Below are 13,038 nucleotides of genomic sequence, written 5' to 3' on the forward strand. Positions count from 1 at the left end.
ACACATCTAGTGACTTAACATGTGTGGTAGTGTTTGAATAGGTACAACACATCTAGTGACTTAACATGTGTGGTAGTGTTTGAATAGGTACAACACATCTAGTGACTTAACATGTGTGGTAGTGTTTGAATAGGTACAACACATCTAGTGACTTAACATGTGTGGTAGTGTTTGAATAGGTACAACACATCTAGTGACTTAACATGTGTGGTAGTGTTTGAATAGGTACAACACATCTAGTGACTTAACATGTGTGGTAGTGTTTGAATAGGTACAACACATCTAGTGACTTAACATGTGTGGTAGTGTTTGAATAGGTACAACACATCTAGTGACTTAACATGTGTGGTAGTGTTTGAATAGGTACAACACATCTAGTGACTTAACATGTGTGGTAGTGTTTGAATAGGTACAACATATCTAGTAACTTAACATGTGTGGTAGTGTTTGAATAGGTACAACACATCTAGTGACTTAACATGTGTGGTAGTGTTTGAATAGGTACAACACATCTAGTGACTTAACATGTGTGGTAGTGTTTGAATAGGTACAACACATCTAGTGACTTAACATGTGTGGTAGTGTTTGAATAGGTACAACACATCTAGTGACTTAACATGTGTGGTAGTGTTTGAATAGGTACAACACATCTAGTGACTTAACATGTGTGGTAGTGTTTGAATAGGTACAACACATCTAGTGACTTAACATGTGTGGTAGTGTTTGAATAGGTACAACATATCTAGTGACTTAACATGTGTGGTAGTGTTTGAATAGGTACAACACATCTAGTAACTTAACATGTGTGGTAGTGTTTGAATAGGTACAACACATCTAGTGACTTAACATGTGTGGTAGTGTTTGAATAGGTACAACACATCTAGTGACTTAACATGTGTGGTAGTGTTTGAATAGGTACAACACATCTAGTGACTTAACATGTGTGGTAGTGTTTGAATAGGTACAACATATCTAGTGACTTAACATGTGTGGTAGTGTTTGAATAGGTACAACACATCTAGTGACTTAACATGTGTGGTAGTGTTTGAATAGGTACAGTATATCTAGTGACTTAACATGTGTGGTAGTGTTTGAATAGGTACAACATATCTAGTGACTTAACATGTGTGGTAGTGTTTGAATAGGTACAACATATCTAGTAACTTAACATGTGTGGTAGTGTTTGAATAGGTACAACATATCTAGTGACTTAACATGTGTGGTAGTGTTTGAATAGGTACAACACATCTAGTGACTTAACATGTGTGGTAGTGTTTGAATAGGTACAACATATCTAGTGACTTAACATGTGTGGTAGTGTTTGAATAGGTACAACACATCTAGTGACTTAACATGTGTGGTAGTGTTTGAATAGGTACAACACATCTAGTGACTTAACATGTGTGGTAGTGTTTGAATAGGTACAACACATCTAGTGACTTAACATGTGTGGTAGTGTTTGAATAGGTACAACACATCTAGTGACTTAACATGTGTGGTAGTGTTTGAATAGGTACAACACATCTAGTGACTTAACATGTGTGGTAGTGTTTGAATAGGTACAACACATCTAGTGACTTAACATGTGTGGTAGTGTTTGAATAGGTACAACATATCTAGTAACTTAACATGTGTGGTAGTGTTTGAATAGGTACAACACATCTAGTGACTTAACATGTGTGGTAGTGTTTGAATAGGTACAACACATCTAGTGACTTAACATGTGTGGTAGTGTTTGAATAGGTACAACACATCTAGTGACTTAACATGTGTGGTAGTGTTTGAATAGGTACAACACATCTAGTGACTTCACATGTGTGGTAGTGTTTGAATAGGTACAACACATCTAGTGACTTAACATGTGTGGTAGTGTTTGAATAGGTACAACACATCTAGTGACTTAACATGTGTGGTAGTGTTTGAATAGGTACAACATATCTAGTGACTTAACATGTGTGGTAGTGTTTGAATAGGTACAACACATCTAGTAACTTAACATGTGTGGTAGTGTTTGAATAGGTACAACACATCTAGTGACTTAACATGTGTGGTAGTGTTTGAATAGGTACAACACATCTAGTGACTTAACATGTGTGGTAGTGTTTGAATAGGTACAACACATCTAGTGACTTAACATGTGTGGTAGTGTTTGAATAGGTACAACATATCTAGTGACTTAACATGTGTGGTAGTGTTTGAATAGGTACAACACATCTAGTGACTTAACATGTGTGGTAGTGTTTGAATAGGTACAGTATATCTAGTGACTTAACATGTGTGGTAGTGTTTGAATAGGTACAACACATCTAGTGACTTAACATGTGTGGTAGTGTTTGAATAGGTACAGTATATCTAGTGACTTAACATGTGTGGTAGTGTTTGAATAGGTACAGTATATCTAGTGACTTAACATGTGTGGTAGTGTTTGAATAGGTACAGTATATCTAGTGACTTAACATGTGTGGTAGTGTTTGAATAGGTACAACACATCTAGTGACTTAACATGTGTGGTAGTGTTTGAATAGGTACAGTATATCTAGTGACTTAACATGTGTGGTAGTGTTTGAATAGGTACAACACATCTAGTGACTTAACATGTGTGGTAGTGTTTGAATAGGTACAACATATCTAGTAACTTAACATGTGTGGTAGTGTTTGAATAGGTACAACACATCTAGTGACTTAACATGTGTGGTAGTGTTTGAATAGGTACAACACATCTAGTGACTTAACATGTGTGGTAGTGTTTGAATAGGTACAACACATCTAGTGACTTAACATGTGTGGTAGTGTTTGAATAGGTACAGTATATCTAGTGACTTAACATGTGTGGTAGTGTTTGAATAGGTACAGTATATCTAGTGACTTAACATGTGTGGTAGTGTTTGAATAGGTACAACACATCTAGTGACTTAACATGTGTGGTAGTGTTTGAATAGGTACAGTATATCTAGTGACTTAACATGTGTGGTAGTGTTTGAATAGGTACAGTATATCTAGTGACTTAACATGTGTGGTAGTGTTTGAATAGGTACAACATATCTAGTGACTTAACATGTGTGGTAGTGTTTGAATAGGTACAACATATCTAGTGACTTAACATGTGTGGTAGTGTTTGAATAGGTACAACATATCTAGTAACTTAACATGTGTGGTAGTGTTTGAATAGGTACAACATATCTAGTGACTTAACATGTGTGGTAGTGTTTGAATAGGTACAACACATCTAGTGACTTAACATGTGTGGTAGTGTTTGAATAGGTACAGTATATCTAGTGACTTAACATGTGTGGTAGTGTTTGAATAGGTACAACACATCTAGTGACTTAACATGTGTGGTAGTGTTTGAATAGGTACAGTATATCTAGTGACTTAACATGTGTGGTAGTGTTTGAATAGGTACAGTATATCTAGTGACTTAACATGTGTGGTAGTGTTTGAATAGGTACAGTATATCTAGTGACTTAACATGTGTGGTAGTGTTTGAATAGGTACAACACATCTAGTGACTTAACATGTGTGGTAGTGTTTGAATAGGTACAACATATCTAGTGACTTAACATGTGTGGTAGTGTTTGAATAGGTACAACACATCTAGTGACTTAACATGTGTGGTAGTGTTTGAATAGGTACAACATATCTAGTAACTTAACATGTGTGGTAGTGTTTGAATAGGTACAACATATCTAGTGACTTAACATGTGTGGTAGTGTTTGAATAGGTACAACACATCTAGTGACTTAACATGTGTGGTAGTGTTTGAATAGGTACAACACATCTAGTGACTTAACATGTGTGGTAGTGTTTGAATAGGTACAACACATCTAGTGACTTAACATGTGTGGTAGTGTTTGAATAGGTACAACATATCTAGTGACTTAACATGTGTGGTAGTGTTTGAATAGGTACAACACATCTAGTGACTTAACATGTGTGGTAGTGTTTGAATAGGTACAACATATCTAGTAACTTAACATGTGTGGTAGTGTTTGAATAGGTACAACATATCTAGTGACTTAACATGTGTGGTAGTGTTTGAATAGGTACAACACATCTAGTGACTTAACATGTGTGGTAGTGTTTGAATAGGTACAACACATCTAGTGACTTAACATGTGTGGTAGTGTTTGAATAGGTACAACACATCTAGTGACTTAACATGTGTGGTAGTGTTTGAATAGGTACAACACATCTAGTGACTTAACATGTGTGGTAGTGTTTGAATAGGTACAACACATCTAGTGACTTAACATGTGTGGTAGTGTTTGAATAGGTACAACACATCTAGTGACTTAACATGTGTGGTAGTGTTTGAATAGGTACAACACATCTAGTGACTTAACATGTGTGGTAGTGTTTGAATAGGTACAACACATCTAGTGACTTAACATGTGTGGTAGTGTTTGAATAGGTACAACACATCTAGTGACTTAACATGTGTGGTAGTGTTTGAATAGGTACAACATATCTAGTAACTTAACATGTGTGGTAGTGTTTGAATAGGTACAACACATCTAGTGACTTAACATGTGTGGTAGTGTTTGAATAGGTACAACACATCTAGTGACTTAACATGTGTGGTAGTGTTTGAATAGGTACAACACATCTAGTGACTTAACATGTGTGGTAGTGTTTGAATAGGTACAACACATCTAGTGACTTAACATGTGTGGTAGTGTTTGAATAGGTACAACACATCTAGTGACTTAACATGTGTGGTAGTGTTTGAATAGGTACAACACATCTAGTGACTTAACATGTGTGGTAGTGTTTGAATAGGTACAACACATCTAGTGACTTAACATGTGTGGTAGTGTTTGAATAGGTACAACACATCTAGTGACTTAACATGTGTGGTAGTGTTTGAATAGGTACAACACATCTAGTGACTTAACATGTGTGGTAGTGTTTGAATAGGTACAACATATCTAGTAACTTAACATGTGTGGTAGTGTTTGAATAGGTACAACACATCTAGTGACTTAACATGTGTGGTAGTGTTTGAATAGGTACAACACATCTAGTGACTTAACATGTGTGGTAGTGTTTGAATAGGTACAACACATCTAGTGACTTAACATGTGTGGTAGTGTTTGAATAGGTACAACACATCTAGTGACTTAACATGTGTGGTAGTGTTTGAATAGGTACAACACATCTAGTGACTTAACATGTGTGGTAGTGTTTGAATAGGTACAACACATCTAGTGACTTAACATGTGTGGTAGTGTTTGAATAGGTACAACACATCTAGTGACTTAACATGTGTGGTAGTGTTTGAATAGGTACAACACATCTAGTGACTTAACATGTGTGGTAGTGTTTGAATAGGTACAACACATCTAGTGACTTAACATGTGTGGTAGTGTTTGAATAGGTACAACATATCTAGTAACTTAACATGTGTGGTAGTGTTTGAATAGGTACAACACATCTAGTGACTTAACATGTGTGGTAGTGTTTGAATAGGTACAACACATCTAGTGACTTAACATGTGTGGTAGTGTTTGAATAGGTACAACACATCTAGTGACTTAACATGTGTGGTAGTGTTTGAATAGGTACAACACATCTAGTGACTTAACATGTGTGGTAGTGTTTGAATAGGTACAACATATCTAGTGACTTAACATGTGTGGTAGCGTTTGAATAGGTACAGTATATCTAGTGACTTAACATGTGTGGTAGTGTTTGAATAGGTACAACACATCTAGTGACTTAACATGTGTGGTAGTGTTTGAATAGGTACAGTATATCTAGTGACTTAACATGTGTGGTAGTGTTTGAATAGGTACAGTATATCTAGTGACTTAACATGTGTGGTAGTGTTTGAATAGGTACAGTATATCTAGTGACTTAACATGTGTGGTAGTGTTTGAATAGGTACAACACATCTAGTGACTTAACATGTGTGGTAGTGTTTGAATAGGTACAGTATATCTAGTGACTTAACATGTGTGGTAGTGTTTGAATAGGTACAACACATCTAGTGACTTAACATGTGTGGTAGTGTTTGAATAGGTACAACATATCTAGTAACTTAACATGTGTGGTAGTGTTTGAATAGGTACAACACATCTAGTGACTTAACATGTGTGGTAGTGTTTGAATAGGTACAGTATATCTAGTGACTTAACATGTGTGGTAGTGTTTGAATAGGTACAGTATATCTAGTGACTTAACATGTGTGGTAGTGTTTGAATAGGTACAACACATCTAGTGACTTAACATGTGTGGTAGTGTTTGAATAGGTACAGTATATCTAGTGACTTAACATGTGTGGTAGTGTTTGAATAGGTACAACATATCTAGTGACTTAACATGTGTGGTAGTGTTTGAATAGGTACAACATATCTAGTGACTTAACATGTGTGGTAGTGTTTGAATAGGTACAACATATCTAGTAACTTAACATGTGTGGTAGTGTTTGAATAGGTACAACATATCTAGTGACTTAACATGTGTGGTAGTGTTTGAATAGGTACAACACATCTAGTGACTTAACATGTGTGGTAGTGTTTGAATAGGTACAGTATATCTAGTGACTTAACATGTGTGGTAGTGTTTGAATAGGTACAACACATCTAGTGACTTAACATGTGTGGTAGTGTTTGAATAGGTACAGTATATCTAGTGACTTAACATGTGTGGTAGTGTTTGAATAGGTACAGTATATCTAGTGACTTAACATGTGTGGTAGTGTTTGAATAGGTACAGTATATCTAGTGACTTAACATGTGTGGTAGTGTTTGAATAGGTACAACACATCTAGTGACTTAACATGTGTGGTAGTGTTTGAATAGGTACAACATATCTAGTGACTTAACATGTGTGGTAGTGTTTGAATAGGTACAACACATCTAGTGACTTAACATGTGTGGTAGTGTTTGAATAGGTACAACATATCTAGTAACTTAACATGTGTGGTAGTGTTTGAATAGGTACAACATATCTAGTGACTTAACATGTGTGGTAGTGTTTGAATAGGTACAACACATCTAGTGACTTAACATGTGTGGTAGTGTTTGAATAGGTACAGTATATCTAGTGACTTAACATGTGTGGTAGTGTTTGAATAGGTACAACACATCTAGTGACTTAACATGTGTGGTAGTGTTTGAATAGGTACAGTATATCTAGTGACTTAACATGTGTGGTAGTGTTTGAATAGGTACAGTATATCTAGTGACTTAACATGTGTGGTAGTGTTTGAATAGGTACAGTATATCTAGTGACTTAACATGTGTGGTAGTGTTTGAATAGGTACAACACATCTAGTGACTTAACATGTGTGGTAGTGTTTGAATAGGTACAACATATCTAGTGACTTAACATGTGTGGTAGTGTTTGAATAGGTACAACACATCTAGTGACTTAACATGTGTGGTAGTGTTTGAATAGGTACAACACATCTAGTGACTTAACATGTGTGGTAGTGTTTGAATAGGTACAACATATCTAGTAACTTAACATGTGTGGTAGTGTTTGAATAGGTACAACATATCTAGTGACTTAACATGTGTGGTAGTGTTTGAATAGGTACAACACATCTAGTGACTTAACATGTGTGGTAGTGTTTGAATAGGTACAGTATATCTAGTGACTTAACATGTGTGGTAGTGTTTGAATAGGTACAACACATCTAGTGACTTAACATGTGTGGTAGTGTTTGAATAGGTACAGTATATCTAGTGACTTAACATGTGTGGTAGTGTTTGAATAGGTACAGTATATCTAGTGACTTAACATGTGTGGTAGTGTTTGAATAGGTACAGTATATCTAGTGACTTAACATGTGTGGTAGTGTTTGAATAGGTACAACACATCTAGTGACTTAACATGTGTGGTAGTGTTTGAATAGGTACAACATATCTAGTGACTTAACATGTGTGGTAGTGTTTGAATAGGTACAACACATCTAGTGACTTAACATGTGTGGTAGTGTTTGAATAGGTACAACATATCTAGTAACTTAACATGTGTGGTAGTGTTTGAATAGGTACAACATATCTAGTGACTTAACATGTGTGGTAGTGTTTGAATAGGTACAACACATCTAGTGACTTAACATGTGTGGTAGTGTTTGAATAGGTACAACACATCTAGTGACTTAACATGTGTGGTAGTGTTTGAATAGGTACAACACATCTAGTGACTTAACATGTGTGGTAGTGTTTGAATAGGTACAACATATCTAGTGACTTAACATGTGTGGTAGTGTTTGAATAGGTACAACACATCTAGTGACTTAACATGTGTGGTAGTGTTTGAATAGGTACAACACATCTAGTGACTTAACATGTGTGGTAGTGTTTGAATAGGTACAACATATCTAGTAACTTAACATGTGTGGTAGTGTTTGAATAGGTACAACATATCTAGTGACTTAACATGTGTGGTAGTGTTTGAATAGGTACAACACATCTAGTGACTTAACATGTGTGGTAGTGTTTGAATAGGTACAACACATCTAGTGACTTAACATGTGTGGTAGTGTTTGAATAGGTACAACACATCTAGTGACTTAACATGTGTGGTAGTGTTTGAATAGGTACAACACATCTAGTGACTTAACATGTGTGGTAGTGTTTGAATAGGTACAACACATCTAGTGACTTAACATGTGTGGTAGTGTTTGAATAGGTACAACACATCTAGTGACTTAACATGTGTGGTAGTGTTTGAATAGGTACAACACATCTAGTGACTTAACATGTGTGGTAGTGTTTGAATAGGTACAACACATCTAGTGACTTAACATGTGTGGTAGTGTTTGAATAGGTACAACACATCTAGTGACTTAACATGTGTGGTAGTGTTTGAATAGGTACAACACATCTAGTGACTTAACATGTGTGGTAGTGTTTGAATAGGTACAACACATCTAGTGACTTAACATGTGTGGTAGTGTTTGAATAGGTACAACATATCTAGTAACTTAACATGTGTGGTAGTGTTTGAATAGGTACAACATATCTAGTGACTTAACATGTGTGGTAGTGTTTGAATAGGTACAACACATCTAGTGACTTAACATGTGTGGTAGTGTTTGAATAGGTACAGTATATCTAGTGACTTAACATGTGTGGTAGTGTTTGAATAGGTACAACACATCTAGTGACTTAACATGTGTGGTAGTGTTTGAATAGGTACAACATATCTAGTAACTTAACATGTGTGGTAGTGTTTGAATAGGTACAACACATCTAGTGACTTAACATGTGTGGTAGTGTTTGAATAGGTACAGTATATCTAGTGACTTAACATGTGTGGTAGTGTTTGAATAGGTACAGTATATCTAGTGACTTAACATGTGTGGTAGTGTTTGAATAGGTACAACACATCTAGTGACTTAACATGTGTGGTAGTGTTTGAATAGGTACAGTATATCTAGTGACTTAACATGTGTGGTAGTGTTTGAATAGGTACAACATATCTAGTGACTTAACATGTGTGGTAGTGTTTGAATAGGTACAACATATCTAGTGACTTAACATGTGTGGTAGTGTTTGAATAGGTACAACATATCTAGTAACTTAACATGTGTGGTAGTGTTTGAATAGGTACAACATATCTAGTGACTTAACATGTGTGGTAGTGTTTGAATAGGTACAACACATCTAGTGACTTAACATGTGTGGTAGTGTTTGAATAGGTACAGTATATCTAGTGACTTAACATGTGTGGTAGTGTTTGAATAGGTACAACACATCTAGTGACTTAACATGTGTGGTAGTGTTTGAATAGGTACAGTATATCTAGTGACTTAACATGTGTGGTAGTGTTTGAATAGGTACAGTATATCTAGTGACTTAACATGTGTGGTAGTGTTTGAATAGGTACAGTATATCTAGTGACTTAACATGTGTGGTAGTGTTTGAATAGGTACAACACATCTAGTGACTTAACATGTGTGGTAGTGTTTGAATAGGTACAACATATCTAGTGACTTAACATGTGTGGTAGTGTTTGAATAGGTACAACACATCTAGTGACTTAACATGTGTGGTAGTGTTTGAATAGGTACAACATATCTAGTAACTTAACATGTGTGGTAGTGTTTGAATAGGTACAACATATCTAGTGACTTAACATGTGTGGTAGTGTTTGAATAGGTACAACACATCTAGTGACTTAACATGTGTGGTAGTGTTTGAATAGGTACAGTATATCTAGTGACTTAACATGTGTGGTAGTGTTTGAATAGGTACAACACATCTAGTGACTTAACATGTGTGGTAGTGTTTGAATAGGTACAGTATATCTAGTGACTTAACATGTGTGGTAGTGTTTGAATAGGTACAGTATATCTAGTGACTTAACATGTGTGGTAGTGTTTGAATAGGTACAGTATATCTAGTGACTTAACATGTGTGGTAGTGTTTGAATAGGTACAACACATCTAGTGACTTAACATGTGTGGTAGTGTTTGAATAGGTACAACATATCTAGTGACTTAACATGTGTGGTAGTGTTTGAATAGGTACAACACATCTAGTGACTTAACATGTGTGGTAGTGTTTGAATAGGTACAACACATCTAGTGACTTAACATGTGTGGTAGTGTTTGAATAGGTACAACATATCTAGTAACTTAACATGTGTGGTAGTGTTTGAATAGGTACAACATATCTAGTGACTTAACATGTGTGGTAGTGTTTGAATAGGTACAACACATCTAGTGACTTAACATGTGTGGTAGTGTTTGAATAGGTACAACACATCTAGTGACTTAACATGTGTGGTAGTGTTTGAATAGGTACAACATATCTAGTAACTTAACATGTGTGGTAGTGTTTGAATAGGTACAACACATCTAGTGACTTAACATGTGTGGTAGTGTTTGAATAGGTACAACACATCTAGTGACTTAACATGTGTGGTAGTGTTTGAATAGGTACAACACATCTAGTGACTTAACATGTGTGGTAGTGTTTGAATAGGTACAACACATCTAGTGACTTAACATGTGTGGTAGTGTTTGAATAGGTACAACACATCTAGTGACTTAACATGTGTGGTAGTGTTTGAATAGGTACAACACATCTAGTGACTTAACATGTGTGGTAGTGTTTGAATAGGTACAACATATCTAGTGACTTAACATGTGTGGTAGTGTTTGAATAGGTACAACACATCTAGTAACTTAACATGTGTGGTAGTGTTTGAATAGGTACAACACATCTAGTGACTTAACATGTGTGGTAGTGTTTGAATAGGTACAACACATCTAGTGACTTAACATGTGTGGTAGTGTTTGAATAGGTACAACACATCTAGTGACTTAACATGTGTGGTAGTGTTTGAATAGGTACAACATATCTAGTGACTTAACATGTGTGGTAGTGTTTGAATAGGTACAACACATCTAGTGACTTAACATGTGTGGTAGTGTTTGAATAGGTACAGTATATCTAGTGACTTAACATGTGTGGTAGTGTTTGAATAGGTACAACATATCTAGTGACTTAACATGTGTGGTAGTGTTTGAATAGGTACAACATATCTAGTAACTTAACATGTGTGGTAGTGTTTGAATAGGTACAACATATCTAGTGACTTAACATGTGTGGTAGTGTTTGAATAGGTACAACACATCTAGTGACTTAACATGTGTGGTAGTGTTTGAATAGGTACAACATATCTAGTGACTTAACATGTGTGGTAGTGTTTGAATAGGTACAACACATCTAGTGACTTAACATGTGTGGTAGTGTTTGAATAGGTACAACACATCTAGTGACTTAACATGTGTGGTAGTGTTTGAATAGGTACAACACATCTAGTGACTTAACATGTGTGGTAGTGTTTGAATAGGTACAACACATCTAGTGACTTAACATGTGTGGTAGTGTTTGAATAGGTACAACACATCTAGTGACTTAACATGTGTGGTAGTGTTTGAATAGGTACAACACATCTAGTGACTTAACATGTGTGGTAGTGTTTGAATAGGTACAACATATCTAGTAACTTAACATGTGTGGTAGTGTTTGAATAGGTACAACACATCTAGTGACTTAACATGTGTGGTAGTGTTTGAATAGGTACAACACATCTAGTGACTTAACATGTGTGGTAGTGTTTGAATAGGTACAACACATCTAGTGACTTAACATGTGTGGTAGTGTTTGAATAGGTACAACACATCTAGTGACTTAACATGTGTGGTAGTGTTTGAATAGGTACAACACATCTAGTGACTTAACATGTGTGGTAGTGTTTGAATAGGTACAACACATCTAGTGACTTAACATGTGTGGTAGTGTTTGAATAGGTACAACATATCTAGTGACTTAACATGTGTGGTAGTGTTTGAATAGGTACAACACATCTAGTAACTTAACATGTGTGGTAGTGTTTGAATAGGTACAACACATCTAGTGACTTAACATGTGTGGTAGTGTTTGAATAGGTACAACACATCTAGTGACTTAACATGTGTGGTAGTGTTTGAATAGGTACAACACATCTAGTGACTTAACATGTGTGGTAGTGTTTGAATAGGTACAACATATCTAGTGACTTAACATGTGTGGTAGTGTTTGAATAGGTACAACACATCTAGTGACTTAACATGTGTGGTAGTGTTTGAATAGGTACAGTATATCTAGTGACTTAACATGTGTGGTAGTGTTTGAATAGGTACAACATATCTAGTGACTTAACATGTGTGGTAGTGTTTGAATAGGTACAACATATCTAGTAACTTAACATGTGTGGTAGTGTTTGAATAGGTACAACATATCTAGTGACTTAACATGTGTGTACATTTGTATGGACATACTGGTCATCTATGGTCATGTGGTCTAATGGGATTCTCCTCTTCCTCCCGGCTGACCTCTCTCTGTCTCCTCTTCCTCCCGGCTGACCTCTCTCTGTGCTGTGTGTCTGTCTCCTCTTCCTCCCGGCTGACCTCTCTCTGTGCTGTGTGTCTGTCTCCTCTTCCTCCCGGCTGACCTCTCTCTGTGCTGTGTGTCTGTCTCCTCTTCCTCCCGGCTGACCTCTCTCTGTGCTGTGTCTCTGTCTCCTCTTCCT

The sequence above is a fragment of the Salvelinus alpinus genome, chromosome 4 (assembly GCF_045679555.1).
Source record: "Salvelinus alpinus chromosome 4, SLU_Salpinus.1, whole genome shotgun sequence".
NCBI classification, from domain to species: domain Eukaryota; kingdom Metazoa; phylum Chordata; class Actinopteri; order Salmoniformes; family Salmonidae; genus Salvelinus; species Salvelinus alpinus.